This window comes from Syngnathus leptorhynchus, chromosome 4, assembly GCF_054491065.1.
Source record: "Syngnathus leptorhynchus isolate UIUO chromosome 4, UIUO_Slep, whole genome shotgun sequence".
Classification (NCBI taxonomy): Eukaryota; Metazoa; Chordata; class Actinopteri; order Syngnathiformes; family Syngnathidae; genus Syngnathus; species Syngnathus leptorhynchus.
In genome coordinates this window covers 18,105,402-18,121,908 of record NC_141198.1, presented here as the reverse complement: position 1 = coordinate 18,121,908, position 16,507 = coordinate 18,105,402, and positions in this window count along the sequence as shown.

Here is a 16,507-nt window from a genome sequence, read left to right as displayed (position 1 = left end):
TTTATCCCGGGGGATGACCGAGCTTCACGACCCATATTAGGTACACCTGAAAATGGCGGTGTACCTAATGGAGTGTCCAAGTGACGTCACAGATCAACCAGCCAATCAGGAAGTGGGGGTGAGGGCGGATGTGGCACTTTTCACTCTCCGTTAAGCTTTGACCATGATTTTTCCCTAATCAAGTGGCCTGTTATTAGGTACACCTAAAAATGGCGGTGTACCTAATGGAGTGTCCGAGTGACGTCACAGATCAACCAGCCAATCAGGAAGTGGGGGTGAGGGCGGGTGTGGCACTTTTCACTCTCCGTTAAGCTATGACCATGATTTTTCCCTAATCAAGTGGCCTGTTATTAGGTACACCTGAAAATGGCGGTGTACCTAATGAAGTGTCCGAGTGACGTCACAGCTCAACCAGCCAATCAGAAAGTGGGGGTGAGGGCGGGTGTGGCACTTTTCACTCTCCGTTAAGCTTTGACCATGATTTTTCCCTAATCAAGTGGCCTGTTATTAGGTACACCTGAAAATGGCGGTGTACCTAATAGTGTCCAAGTGACGTCACAGATCAACCAGCCAATCAGAAAGTGGGGGTGAGGGCGGGTGTGGCACTTTTCACTCTCCGTTAAGCTTTGACCATGATTTTTCCCTAATCAAGTGGCCTGTTATTAGGTACACCTGAAAATGGCGGTGTACCTAATAGTGTCCAAGTGACGTCACAGATCAACCAGCCAATCAGAAAGTGGGGGTGAGGGCGGGTGTGGCAACTGTTCACATTCACTTAAGCGTTTTTCCTAATGAAGTTATTAGGTACACCTCATGGACACTTCAATAGGTACACTGCACGAGGTGAAAAAAAAGAAATGAATAAATAAATAAGTGTAGCGAACGATTCGTTGAACGATTCTTTTGAACGAATCTTTTGAGTGAACCGATTGTAAAGACTCAGTTCACTTAAACGAACTGGAATGCACATCACTAGATGACGCTAGCGTATTTGCGCATCAAAATAGTCTTTTAGTGAGTTTTACCGTCTGAATCAAACTATTTTATTTTTATAATAAACATTGACACACTCAAAGATGCAAAAAATATATATAATATTCCTGTGATTACTCTATAGATTGCACTTATCACCAATATATTATAATACAGTTCACCACTGTCAGGTCTAAGTACCATCAGACATTAAACCACACGCTGGAACAAAGAGGAGAAGACAACCAGGATAGGTTGACTCGCGAGGAGAACTATAGAGAAAGGAAGCTCAGTTACAATCTCCATCAATTCTGAGTCGGAAAGATAAGAGAAGGACAGGAAGGATACATAAAACCGATAGGGGGTCAAAGGACATCCCTGGAACTCGATAAGAAGAAGAACTTAGTTCAAATAAAAGTCATAAAATATAAGGCCCCAGTTGTGTCAGACCAAGGCTTCGTCGCTAAATTATTCCAACAACTACTCAATGTACCTTTGGTCGGTTTGCACAAAACGTGCATTAGTTTAAGAGCATGCGCTTGATCAGTGATCACAGGCTGTTTGAAACGTCGCCACTCAACAGCCCGCCCGAAATACCGCACACCGCAATTTGCATAAACAGGAGTCATTTATGAATAATGAATGCACATGCATTCGGCGGGAGCCGCTCATTTGCATACCAGCACGAGCTATGGTTTGATTTGGGTGCTCGGTGTTGTTGGCCTTAACAGCCCTGCCTGCCTCCCTGGCTGCAACCACGAGTGAGGAATTATTGATTGTGTGCTTTCTTGGAGAAAACAAACAAACAAACAAAGCAAAAGCAAAAGCAAAAGCTCCTGTATTCTGCCATTACAAGTTAAGTCTGTCTGTGATTTGCTTGTTCGTAGGAGCCCTGTGCGCGTTTACCCCAACTCAGCCTTTTGCGCCGTTCAGCTATTGCATAAACATAAGGAATCATGCAATATTGATGAGATCATTGCAGCGTGTGTGTGTGTGTGTGTGTGTGTGTGTGTGTGTGTGTGTGTGTGTGTGTGTGTGTGTGTGTGTGTGCGTGCGTGCGTGCGTGCGTGCGTGCGTGCGTGCGTGCGTGCGTGCGTGCGTGCGTGCGTGCGTGCGTGCGTGCGTGCACACGCGTGTATGAGCACGCAAAGATACCTTGAAATAAGGCCAAGAGCTGGGCCAATACTGATACCCGGTACTGGTACTCATCCCGACTTTCTTTTAGACCGAAACAATAATTATTAGTTTAAAATCAAAAAACAATGCAGTTGTTATGAGACTTTTTTTTGGGGGGGGGGGTCTTCCTGGAAATCTCAGAAAGAGTGTGATCCCTTTGCAAGACAGGAGCATATTTAAAGCCCATCTCAGCACTCCTAAAATACCACAGGTGATCAATGTAGTTATTTTTATTATGATCAATGTATAATATGATCTTCAAACCCTGCCTTTGAACCTAACAGGGACCATTTCAGGTGTTCTAAAGTCCTCTTAGGGCTATATGAAATGAACGGAGCAATGTTTGTTGTTATTATTATATCGTGTCTTATGAATGTTGGTGGAGTAAATGTTTTGGGTCTGTTCGTCTGTGCTTTAGTTCTTCGAATTCCAGGCCCCTCCTCTGCTTTCGAAGCTTGCTCTTCTAAATTGTTTGGATCTGTTTTAAGTGTTCATTTGAATTTGAAACACATTATGTAAAGTAGGTACGGTTGACTGCTGCATTTGATCCTCTCTACATTGTGTCTTCAAAATGCAAGGTAGTTATATAATTAAGTTAGTTCGTTTATACGATAGGTCTTACAAAAACAGTTTTAAACTCATTTGCCCAGTTTTGTCCATTTTATTAGGACCGTTATTTTTTAAATGCATTAATTCCGATGCAAGTTTCCATCCTAGATTTGGCCCTGCTGTCATATTCTTGATTTTAGTGCCTCTCTAATCAAGTTAGCCTCCACCTTGAATGCTGGCATATGACAAACCCTTTCATTTACAAAATATGAAAAGATTGCAATTTATGGATACAATGTCACCTGAAATCCAAGCACAGACTGATGGATTGCTACATTGTCACCTTGGCCGTCCGTACACATCTGGTAGGAGGAAGGCTGATACAATAGTTAGCGCGCCACATGCTGTATCTGAAGCTCGTCTCTCTTGTATAAAAGGGAAATCATTTGGAAATAACCTTGGCAGCCATGCAAATGATTTCTCTGACCAATGAGCTCACAAAAATCTCATTCAATTTCATTTTTGTCAAGCAGCTCAGCTTCACGCACCAACAAATGCAATTAAAGCCTGATTCTAAATCCCACCCCCCACGTGCATATTAATTCTTCTTCCCTCCATTACAACATGCACCCCCTTCTGTTTTTTGTGTGTGTGTGTGTGTGTGTGTGTGCAGCCGTTGCCACGGCAACCGGCGCTCGATGTCAAAGCCACCTCCAAGGACATGGGTCACGCGCGCCCAAGCTGGGCATGGACACCAAGATGGCCACCGATCACACCCTGCTATATTTTGCCGCATGGGTGAGTGTGACTTTGAGCAGGAAGCGCATGCTGCTTTGATGGAAAGCCCCTCAGAGAGCCACAGGTTTGGGAAAGGAAATTAGAAATGGCTTTGAATGTCTTTGCTTTCCTCTGGGTGGCATTGTTTTGGGTTTTTTTGTCCTCCCTTCCCCCTTCCCCGCAGACATTTTAACGCTGAAAATGCCCCCCGCACTCGCTCTCTAATTGAGCTTTGTGTCTACCTCCATCCATCCATCCCTCCATCTCTATTCAAACACAGGCTCATTTGCATAGCACTGCAGCACCGCGGACAGCTCCCCCCCCCAGCTGTACAGTAGAGAAAGAAGTAAATGAGGAACACAGACCCACTTTACGTGAAGTGAATACTAAGCAGCTGGCGCATCCTTGTCAATGTTTCCGGAAAATACAACAAGCACCTGAGAGATGAGCGAGAAAACCAAATCAGGAAAGACATGCACGCTTTTGGGTGTCAAAATGGTTTGTTTTATAAATTCATGAAAAGGAGCCATCGAATTTGTGTCTAGGATTGATACTTTCCTAACAATTCCATTTTTTCACTTTGGAACAACGTAAAGACTACAACATTTATGAGCCTAATTACTGATCTGTCCAAGTTGTTTTGAATTTACTGTCATAATATTAAAAAAAAAAATTCAGTCAACATGACAAGAATGCTGTTAGGCTAACAATATAATAATAATAATAAAGAGCAAATTAATAGCCTGCAATTTTTTTTGGTACCCGGACAGTATCACGCTTTGTCTGAGTCCCACTGACATTATAAAATAGTAGCCAGGGGTGCTAAGATTATTTCTAGGGGGGCATGGGTTATCCAAATAATAGTAGTTGCTTCTTGCTAACACTTTTATGATTCCCGGGATTCCTCCGTGTTTTCTGGCCTAACACGCCTGTACCACATCGCAGAGTTCAGATGTCGCAAGCTGTCTTCCAGCCCAGCGTGGATCCACGCCGGCTTGCTTCAATGCACAGAGACACAATTACCATGCATTTTTTATGCCGAGCAAACACACATGTTAAGTTTATGGAAACCGAAAAAAAAGAATCGGGTTTTTTTTTCCACTTCAGGCACATTGGTGGAGATTTAGGATATTTTCTTTTTCTTATTTTGAGATTCATGAAGGGGATCGTGGGAAAGAAATGCAGTCAAATGGGACTTGAATTTTACATGGCAAAGATTTTGAAATGTGGGTCATCCGTGTTCATTTGTAAATAAATGCCAATATTTCAATCAGTCTTTTTGGATGTAAAGAATTGTGTGTGCGTGTGTGTGTAAACACACACACATCTCACGCTTGCAGTAAACAGTTGCAGTATATAAAGGCTGTCACGTTTTTAAAGTCGGGACATTTGATGAGATTGAGTATGCTCAGGTTGTGTTTCCTTTCTTTGTTACACATTCATTTTTTTGACCGTTTGTAAGGCCCTGCAGAGTGTTTGCGTGTGTGTGTGTGTGTGTGTTTTTGTGAGTGTGTGCGCATGTGTAATCCCGTACAGTATGCAATGCTATTATGTTTGTCTTTAAATCATTTTTTACTGCACCTTAAATGATTTGTTAATTGTCAACAGTCATTTTACATTTGTATTTAATCTCCCTTGTCATGTGATCATGACACAAGATGGTAAAAAAAACAAGTTGATTGATTGATAACCTTTAATAGGTGAAGGAACCAATAATGCCAATGATAATACCCTAAAAGTAAATATATAGAAGACAAGTAGCATAACCATTCTCCTGACATACCATGATGACTATTATTATTTCAAAAACCTTTGATTTTTACTTCATCATTTTCCAGAGTTCAAATATCCACTGGTGCCGTGTAAAGGTTAATAGTGTGCATTCTAATTAATAGCAGCATGCTGGAATATAAGAATTGGTTGTTTAAGGTCGGGAATGTGGCCTGCTTGATCAAGGCTGGTTGCCCAGCAACCCAAATCATAAAAAAAAAGATTTAATAATCAGGTTGCGGGCATTAAAATGCAAAGCAGGCTGTCGGCTGCACCTGAAAGAAAGACTGCAGGAATTAGATGAGGGGTAATTTTGCTACTTACAAGTGAATAGCTGACCTTCGCCAGCAAGTGGCTGTCAAAATCACACTCCAGCGCCTCAAATTAGGCAAGATAGCTTTTAAATATGGTGGATAAAATGAAAGACATTTGATTTTCAGCAGAAAGTCCTTTTTGTATTGTCAGTAATAATTCCAAAATATAGATTTGTGTTGTGTTGCCGCTGGTTGGAATTTTTGTGTAATCTCAGCAGTCTTTTGTTCTCCTAATTGTGGCCATCCCCCTTTTGTCTTCTTCTTTGGCCTCCTGTAGACGCCCCCCCCCCCAAAAAAAAACCCTGTCAGGTGGTCGCAGCACTATACTTTTCATTCCAAAGCGCTCGCTCTGTGCCAATTACGTGCATTTGAAAATCTGGAAATGAGCAAAGGAAGCAAGAGATGCCACATGATGATATGTTAGCAGAAATGTTACATGTCATTTGGAATATTTTCATGACCCTGTCATAAAATTGACCAGGGAGCCAAACATTTTGTTCAACAATATTTGATGAGCTTTTTTAGTCCTTGCCAGCCTTAAATTCTCTTCTCTGGCCGTACTAAGATCAGTAATGTGAAAAGAATATATGATTAATTTACAATATTATGATGATAAATTTTGAGCAGTACTTGATGTATTTTCATTTTGTTGAATTTTTCTCTGAAGGGTTCATTCATAGGACTGCACGCGCGATTTTACACGCGCGCGCACCAACGCAAATGAACTACTCTCGCTCTTCACTAGATGGGGTAAGAACATCATTCAATGGAGCTTTATTTTTTTTCTAGATTGGACCTTAATTCAATGCATTTCTGTCCTTCTTGAAAATCATGGACAATGCATAATTTTTTTGGGATTGATTTTGGACAATGTGCTATATAAATGTAAAGCATCATATCAAGGAAAATGGTTTTCAACCAATCAAAGATTATTATAATATGTCATATTATTATTATGATTGAAATCAAATCAGATTTATTTATCTAACATGTAACAATAGCAAAGTCGCCATATCATTTTCCATCAGAATCAAATACATACTTAATGGAAAATCATTGAATCAATCATGGATGATTGGAAAAACAATAAAAAAAAAAAAAGACATTAAAGACTACTAAGAAATAGCACCGCTGACACCTTCCGCTTACGACCAGATCAAGAGTGCCTCTGCTGGTTGCAGCCAAGTACTGCACTCAAATAACGACGTAATTGAGCATTTTTGTCGTTTGAACCTCTCTAATGATGTTGCTACGTACTTCATGTTCCTGCTGCACATGATTCCAAATCTGTAGACTTCAATACTGTTGTTCTTAATGTGGCGTACTTGCTTAATTCCCCCCCCCCCATTAGCTCATGGCCGTGTTGCGGCTGGCTCGCCGTCGGTCGTGGCTCCGTCTGGGAAAGAGACGAACGAGCGAGGCTTAACCGGCCAAACGGCGGCGATGACAAGGAGCTCCTTGATGAGCCTTAAAGGCCGACTGAGCCCGGCCACGCTTTGGCCGTGTTCTTTATTCATTCATTCCTTCCCCTCTTGTCCTTTTCTCCCCGAAAGAGAGCCAATAGGGCCCAGCAGGTGAATGTAAAGAAACGCCAGAGGACTCCCTCCGGATGGGCCTTTCAGGGCCAGACAATGGGGCCGGCCCACCTCTTGTACAGCTGCATTAGGAGGCTGATTAAAGCTCTTCCTGTGAGCCATTGATTGAAGATGCAAAGCTAAAAGCAACAAAACCCTGCAAAACACTGCAGCCACACTGCCGTCTGATAATGATGGCTTCAAATGATTAGTGGGGCTTTGTTTTCTTAGTAGCCCCGTGAGTGTGCGTGGAAGGAGCGAGCGAGCTCTCGCTTGTCTAACCGTAGCAGGAGGTCTTCAAACAGATAGCCGCCTCCCTGGCTGAAAATTTGTAAGATCTTTCCATTGCAATTAGCAGAGACAGGACGTGTCTTTGTTCGGTGTCTGCCATATGTAATGTCAAATCTTATTTGAATATTTCAAGCGCTCACTGGCTACTTCCTCTCAGAAAAAAAATAGAAACTGAAAAAAAACAACAACTTTAATTTTAAGGAGTGGGCAGACAATGGCTGTGTTCAAATGTCCAGTCTTAAAAATAATGCTCAATTATTTTTCACACTGCCAACTGGTTCTAATATTCTTGTTAGCTATTAGAGTATTAGCATAATGCTAAATGGTATCAGTTTGTATTTGCATGACAAACGTTGAATAAGTGACACCACTTAACTTGTTCTTCCTCGGGTCGGGTGGTTTCTTGTAAATTTGGAAACACACAGATTTTGTACATATCATATTTATTGTACAATGTCGGACATTATTTAATCAATAAATGTTTTTCTTTATTGTGACACAAGCAGGGAGACATTGGAAGCGAAGCAGCTCTCAGAATGGTTGCCCTTGAGCATATTGCAATCATAAACATTCCATAAAACTAAACGCCATCATAATTTTTAGAAAGGTCAAATATTTGATCGAGCCCTTGTAATTATTAGTTTGCACGTCTGAAATGAGCTACTGATTTTTTTCATTTTATTTTTTTATTCATATTATATTTACTGTGACAACCATGATAAAATGAAGGGCGGGGCTTTTTTTTCTTCTCACCATCAGAGTTGAGCGAGCGCCTTTGATGTACAGTCACTTTCACACGGCGATTATTACATTCCCGTTTTAAAATATGGATTTTTAAACACTTCTATCATTGTTATGTTAACGGAGCCTTTCTGCATGGTAATCCCTTTATGAAGGAACGCTATAAGGGAGACGCATAAAGATGTGGGAAAAGATTTGTGGACGGAATGCCGAGAATACTTAAACAAGCCGTGTGTGTGTGTGTGTGTGTGTGTGTGTGTGTGTGCGTGTGTGTGTGCAGGCAAAACCGAGAGTTCTCGGATGATTCATAAATATTGCATTTCTTTTGGAGATGAATGTGTGACACGTTTTCATGTTTCCGCAACAAATTTCACTGTCGTAGCTCTGCTTTTGTCAGTCGTCTTCCAAACGGCTCATCCTGACAATTATCCCATAGAAACTCCTGTGTGTGTGTGTGTGTGTGTGTGTGTGCCTCTTCATACCCGTTGCACACACATGATTTGATTTTGAGCTTTTCAGTTCTTGTGATTTGTTTTTTTTTCGCCCATGTTTTGCAGATTTGGAATTGTTTGGTGGCCGTCTTACAGCTAATAAGAAAACAGCTAGCCGACGTCACGCATTAGCATTATTTGCTTTGGTCTCCCAGTGTCCTGAAAGAAACAAAACCTATTTCCGTAGACTTCTTCAAAGGAAATGCGTTCATTAAAACATTCCAGTTTTGCAATACGGAGGAGTAAAGTGCAAGTTGCTCTTCAACGGCCTTCGGCACGGCACTACAGTGAAGGCCCATCAGCATTTTATCAGAAGAGTTTACGTGGAGAGGTGCGCGCTTATTTGGAGACTCCATCCGCCCGAAGCCTTTTTAACTGGCTGCACCTCGTCCTCCCACTCTACTGTTATTAGCCTCAGACACTCAGACTGGCTGACTCCACCTCCCGCCATGCATATGAGTCACGACGACCTTGGTTCTCACTTCTTGTCCGAGAGTGTAATTGTTTCGTGCGGAAGCCGTGCATGGGCGCGTTACTGGGAATTTGCAGGAATTGAACAGGGGAACACATCATTCTGTTTTGGGCAAAGAGAAGTGATGGGACAGCATTTGTTGAATATGGAACAAATGGCATTATTTACCTCCATCTTTACACAGAAGAATATTTAAGGTATTATATTTAATAATTGTTCAGATAAGCCATGAACAAGTCATTAAAAAAAATGGATGTATTGTGTATTGTTTTATTTATAAACCGTGGTCTGGTCCACGGTTATTATGGTTAATGAAAATAAAAGTAAAAATGGTTGCTAGAAATATATGAAACTACATTTTACATCTACAAAACTCACTAAAATTGAAACTAAAATCTAACACTAAAACTCATATAAACTAAAGAAAGTATATATTTTTTTAAATATAAAAACAAGCCAACCTGCTCGAAAGAAATGAAATCCAGCCGAATTTGAAACTCAAATGAAAAAACAATCTAATATAAGCTCAATCTGGAGAATCAAATTGACCGCGTGTTTGCTGCCTCCCAGTAAGTGGCAACTTTTGTCCTTAGCACCGAACCCCCCCCCTCCAAGCACCTTTGTCCTTGCCACCAGCCACACTCAACAAGCCGTGGTCCTCCACAGCACTTTGTCAGGAGCTCGACCCTTTGCGACAGCGCCGGGTCACAGAGGTGACGACGTGTTGTGTGTGCCGCTAAACGCACATGCCAGCCAGCGCGACGGACTGTCACCTCGTCACCGACTGTTAAAATACCTCTTTAGTCACACGCCCGACCCCGTCGACGACCGCCAGGATGCCGACGCGACCGGCGACGCTCGGAATTAAAAGCGCCTTTGCCGCGAGATGGGCTAATGGGATTTGACGAGCCGACGTGATTCGAGTGGGCTCGGATGAAGCGCCGCGGCGTCGAGCAGCTCGGTTTATTCACTTGATAATGAGAGCGAGCGAATGTGGGCGAAGGAACCCTGAGGTTGCACGCCTAGCTCATCGGGACTCTTAACAGTTGGCCAGGTCTCGGTACTCGACTTTAGACAGATCTGATTGGCTGGGTTAGATCGGCATAGATTTCTACGACAAATCAGCGATCGGTCGTCGTTTCACGATTTGCCGATCGATCGGGGTTTGCCGTTCTGAAGCGTACCCGACCCACCAAAGTCAACTTTGTGGACATCTGGTCTGACAACGGAAGCAAAGCAGAGTCAGACCTCCATCTGCTCTCACGATGACCAGAGTGAGACCTCGCTTCTGAGGACGAACCCCCTCGCGGGCCCGCTAATCCTGTCTAAAAGAACCAGGAAGATGGCTTCACTCTGAACTTTGGCCCTCCGACACCTCCCAGTATGTGAGGGGATTAGCCAAGCGGGCAACGGGCCTTCCTGCTGACTCAGCGTGGCGCTGACCCTGGCCAGCCTATGATCAGGTGGACGGCGGGGATGGCCGGGCCTGAATTAGCGTCTCTCCAAATAAGGTGCCCCCAAGGGCGCCAGGTAGGACGGGGTGGATAAACCCCTGCGGTGGGACACAAAAGCAAGCACGGGATCACCTGCCCATTGCCAGATCAAATGAGGGCTTAAAGAGGGGCTCCTCTCTTGTCCAACCTCTCACCATGAATAGTCAGGAAGGCCACAAACTAGCGCAGTCTCAACCTCCCGCGGACCCCTGAGCCTGTCCACTTCTAACATCAATATGTAGCCTAGGTCCCCTCACAGTGGTCATCAAGATCTTAATTCGTACTCTCAGTCCTTCACTAAAGTACCGTGTGCATAATGGAGCCATAATCAACCGACGGAGTCTTTTCTCCCAGCGTGTCTGCACTCGCGTTGATCCCGCGTGTCGACTCGCAATGATATGCTAATTAGCCCCGGCGTATCTGCCTGCCGCCGGCCTAATCTGCGTGTTCGCATTCAGGTGCTTTTAATCCACTCGGTAGTGGAGCGTTTTGCTCATTTACGCCTATTATGTCGAGGCGGCGACGTGATTTCATGAAACATTAGGAAGAAGCGTAGAGGTGTTTCTAAGCGCCTTTACAGTAAGCGCCATGTCGCTTGGCAGCTAACGGTCAGATGCTGTTCTGGCTAGCAAATAACCTCATCACGCTACGCGGCGTGACAGGCTAAGTGAGGGGTGTGGCGCTCTAGGTGCCCAGCACAATGCCCCTTGTCAGTCAGCCTCATTCCTGGGGGGTGGGGGGGGTGCAATGGAGGTAGCCACAGGCCCTTGGGTCCCTGCAATTGGCCTTAATCCGCTAGATAATAAGTTGAGAAAGGGGCCATATGCTGCAGTGCAATGTGTGGGGAAGGGAGTGTTGCCTCATGTTACTTACACCGGGCCGGCGCTTTCTCAGGTACCGCCCTCCCACGGTCTGTTCCTTTGTACTGGAGGATCAGGCCTCTCCACGCTGTGAATGCTGCGAATTGATTAAACCCCACCGTATAATTGTCAGCAAATCCCAGCGAATCATTTCCCATCCATTTGAAAAGTACAATGTGCATTTCTTCTTTTCTCCTCGCCTCTTTTCTTCCACAGCCCTCCCCAACCCTTCAATCGTCCTTCCCCTCCTGTTTTCTTCCTCTTTTCGGCTGCAGATGAAAGTGGAGATGTGATTTAATCGGTGACTGGCTGAGTTGACCTGAGCTGGTACCTGCCTGAAAACAGCCAGGACCAAGTCTTTGCACGGCATAGAGTCAAAAGCGAGCATGAAAGGGGACGGGGAAAAAAAAAAAAAGCCTTCCTCATTTGTTAGTTCTTCAATTTGCAAAGCAACAGCATTTTTCGTATTTTTTATTCGTCCAATGCTGAACTTGGCTGCAGAAAAGTGAAAAATGATTCCCACATGACATCTTTTTCTTCCCATCAGTCACCCATTATGAACTCTCATGTTCAACATCTTTTCATTGATCTCGGGTGTCCCTGGACGATGGTTCAAGACTATTTGACCTCATTTAACCTCTGACCTCCACCGTCGGCTGACAGGAAGCCACAGTCTGGGGATTCGTTTGATTTCATTTGGCCCTTGGCCTTTGGGGCATTTCTTATTTTTATGGACGTAAATGTTTCGGCCGAGGTTTTTGAAAGATGCTGTAGCTGTGATTTTTTTTTTCAACCAAATTTGGTGTGGCGTCAACTCGCATCAGGGTTTCGGCACGGCCACCACGGAGGGAGGCTATGACATACGCCTCACCTTATTTTCAAAGTCTTGGTATGCGCCATCTACATTCGTTCTGATTTTGCACTCTCCTCTTGAATTTATCTGCCATCTACGAGCTAGCGGGCCCTGTCAGCGATCCCCAAAGCTGACATTGATCTCCACCTTTGCCGCTCGCCTTTCATTAGCATCTTGAAGGGCGTTGTTTGTGAGAGTGATCTTCATGTAAAGTGCTCATAAACGTTCACAGGCCACGCGGGCAGATTTATGGGCGGCGGGTTACAAGGAGATGCGGGACAATGCGCCATCTCATCTTAACTCACATAAACGGGACAGTCGGCTAGCTTTGGGGTTTGTCATGATGATGAGAAGGCAGTGGAGGTGAGAAGGGCCCCGGCCGTTGCGGTTGGGATGATGTTGCCGTAATGACTGACTGATTTGGTGCTATTTCCCTCCGTGGATGCTCATGTGGAACAGCCCACACAAATTAGCGTAGCTAATGGTCAGGAAATGCCGCCCCTTTGGCCTCTTATTGCCAACTTGGATAATTAACCTCCACATCAATGATGGAAAGCGCTATATCCAAAGACCCCTCGAAAGCGCTGATTATTTTTCTCTCTCTCAAAAAAAAAAACGTTAATGATGATGTTCTGCATTAATGCCTCCCTGTGCGCGCTGTAGATTTACCCTCCACCTGTCTGTTTCAGAAACTAAAACTGAGGTTTACTTGCGGCTCAAGGTCAACGCTACTTTGCTGCAACTACAGCTGAAGGTGGCAGCGTTTTCCTCTGATAGTTTATTTATTTTTAATTCATGATTTTTTTAATTTATTCATCTATGTATTTATTGATCACATTCGGAAAATAATAAATGATAAAATGATCAAATCTCAGGGTGAAAATTTGCCATTTAAGGTACTTTTATTTCTGTCAAATGTGGAACCGGGTCAAATTTGACCCCTAACATTAATTGTAAGGATTAATGTTGTGTACTAAGTCGGGAGTCCATCGCGACTACCCTCTGGGAATTAGGTGGTGGTGCTGGGTTGGCGAACCTTGACCCGCAGTGACCACAGCGGTCTGACCCGCACATGTTGCCTGTGTAGCAATGAGGTCATCAATGGAACCTTGTCAAGGGCCTGGAGAAAACCCATTAAGCGCATTGTTTGCTAAATAGGATGACCAGCTGCCTCACTGCCCATCGGTGTCATTATGTTGGTGCGTGGCAGAAAGACAGCAGACGCACACGCTAGGAATCATATTTTGAGAAATAAATGAATGAATTTTTACCCACAAACAAATATTTTTATACTCAAAACTGTACTAGATAGATGACATATGGTAATATTACCAGAAAACAAATAAAAGAAAGTAACAAGAAAAAAGTTGTAATGGGCGAATTTTGCAGTAATATAGTTTCAAAGATTTATTTAGAGTTATAAGATTCTAATGTTTGGATGAAGTCATGATGTCAAAGAATCCTGGTTTATTTTGACCTTTTTTTCATATATTAGTTTTGTGTCAAAATCTTTACTTACATATTTTTTCTCTTCAAATTTGCTGTCTATTTTTCTTAAACTACAACTTGGTTTTCTGAGTCATATTTTTTATTTTATTATTTTTTTATTACATAGCTTGGAAACGTTCACCAGTTAAATTGGCACCATTCAGTGCAGCAAGTTCGGTTTAAAAAACAAAAAAGTAAAAATATGAAAAATAAAAAAAATATGAATTCCAGCTAAACCGTGGCCAGCCAATAGGTTGGGGGCGGGGTCAGTTGTTTCATGCTAATCATTACCTCATTAAGCCCTTACAAATTGCCCCCTGACCATCAGTAAGAAGCATGTCCATGTCCATCGGGTGCAGCACCCCTTGACCTTTTAGATATCCTCATCTGACCCCTCTAAGCCATACGGAGCGTAGCCTTGGCCCAATTGACCTGGATGGCGAACAAGATGGGAGGTCAAAGGTTAAATGACCAGGACTGTTTACAAAATGATGGGCAGTTCAAACGGTTGTTTTCTCAGTCTGTTTAGATGTCTTGACTTTGGAAAAAAAACCAAAACTTGAATCAGTTTCCCGCAAAGGAAAATTCCGATTTGAGTCTGAGCCCGTGTCAGGTTTGGGCGCCTGCCTTCATAACATCTCCTCACATGGGTTATGAATCTGATTAAGGCGCGCTTTGCCTTTGTTTAGTGTTTACATAAAGAGGCCCAGTGGGACCAGGCCCGCAGGTCAGCAGGTCGAAACGAGCTTGTCAGAGAGCCTTGTGACATTTCTTTCCCACGTTCCCAGTCTTCTATTGTCTGCCACCGGGAGCCTCCTTTAACGTTTGGCCCTAGGAGGTAGTGTGGCGTGAGAGGGAGGCCTCGGGGTATTGGACCCTCAGCGGGTCCCTGGGAAACGGGCGTAACCAGGCGGGGCTGAGGCCAGCGCAGACAGCATGGGGTCATTTTCCGGCTTGCTGCCCCTCTTAAGGGCTTTGGAGCCCTGGATTGGCCCCTGGAGGAGAGATGCTGTGGAAGATGGTACAAAGGCCTTTGTCTGTGTGTTCGTGTCTGTGGAGATGTTTGTGTGTGTGTGTGTGTGTGTGTCCTCTGAATTCATGAAGAACTAGTTGTCATCATAGCTGAGGAAGTACAATAACACACAAGAGTTTAATTGATTCACGATACCAATCTGAAGCAGTCGTTTGGCATAAAATGAGCAATATTTCAAATGAAAGCCAAAAAATGACAAAGCTTTACTTCCAGTTGAAGTTGACACAAAATGTTTAAAAAAACACAAACATTAGCCTAAGTTCGCTTAGCTTAATGCTAACAAATAACAGATATTTGAACACAAATGGTGCAGCGATTCATGTAGACAGATCATTTGAAATCAAAGCGTGACAAGAATTCATTCAACTTTTATCTCAAGGCACCATTTGTCATCATTTCAATCGAATGACTGCCTTACTCTGATAAATGAATTTGGAGCCGAGCTGCGCCAAGCTGTAATTTACACAGACAGTAAAGTAAATAACGTCACTTATGCATGCTGTTCATTTTTTTCCCCCTCTTTTTAAGAAACAGCACTGTCTCGCAACATTAACACGTATTCCATCTTTCTTCCGCTAAGTAGACGCGCATTTACATTTCGCAGAGTGTCGTCCGAAACACGCGGCTATTGAATAATAAATTGACAACAGCAAAATGAATCAATAAAACATTCCATTCTGCCATTCTCACTCTTTTCACCATCTCCACGCCAAAAGGAAAGAAAGAGCCCACATTCTAACTTGTAATAAGGTCATCTGCTGGTAGGAAAGGACGTGTTCTCCTATGTAAGAGCACAGCGTTTCACAAGTGGGCCGAACGTGCCGACAGCCTTTCAGACACATGCTGGTCACTGCGCACACAGACATGACCTCCGTGACACCTTGGGAAACGGAGAACGGAACACAAATGGTGCAGCAACACACTCTCTTTTGTAAATTGGCCTGGGCTAAACTTAATACCAAACACATATTGGCTTCTGGAACTAGATTGATGGAACTCTTGCAAATTGTAGACAAAACAGCTCTGTGTTGGCTGATTGTAGCTATTTTCTTTCCTCTTTCCTGAGCAAAATTGTTACCTGCTCCTTCCAAGTGTGTCTGGTAGATGTGTTTTTTTTTTTTTTTAACATATAAAACTACAGATTACATCAGAATAATATATTCAATGGAACAGCTTTTGCAAAACTTGAATCAGCAATTTTTGTTGTTGTCTGGAAGCAAAACATTTATGTCCCTATGATTCGTGAAAAAGTGGCAAAAGTACCAGGCTGGGATTTTCATAAATCATCTGCCAAATAATTTGCATTGTGCTCATGAACACAAAGTCTGCAGCAAAACATGTAAACAGACAATGCGTCAAAGTGGATGGAGCAGGGCGACCAAATGCAGCTTGGTTTATTGAAGAACTCAAAAAACACACTAGACTCGACTCACCTAGGGACAAGACTAAAACAGAACCGACTGGAGACCAGAAACAAGAAGACCAGAGACGAGAACAATCCGACAGGGGCGTGACACGCAGACGGGACTTATATACGCGACAGGTAACGCGAGGCAGGTGACATGGATTGAGAGTAGACACAGGAAGGGAGGGGCGAGCACACAGACTAATGACAACCTCCACAGAATGGGGCGAGTCGTGACACAATGGAGC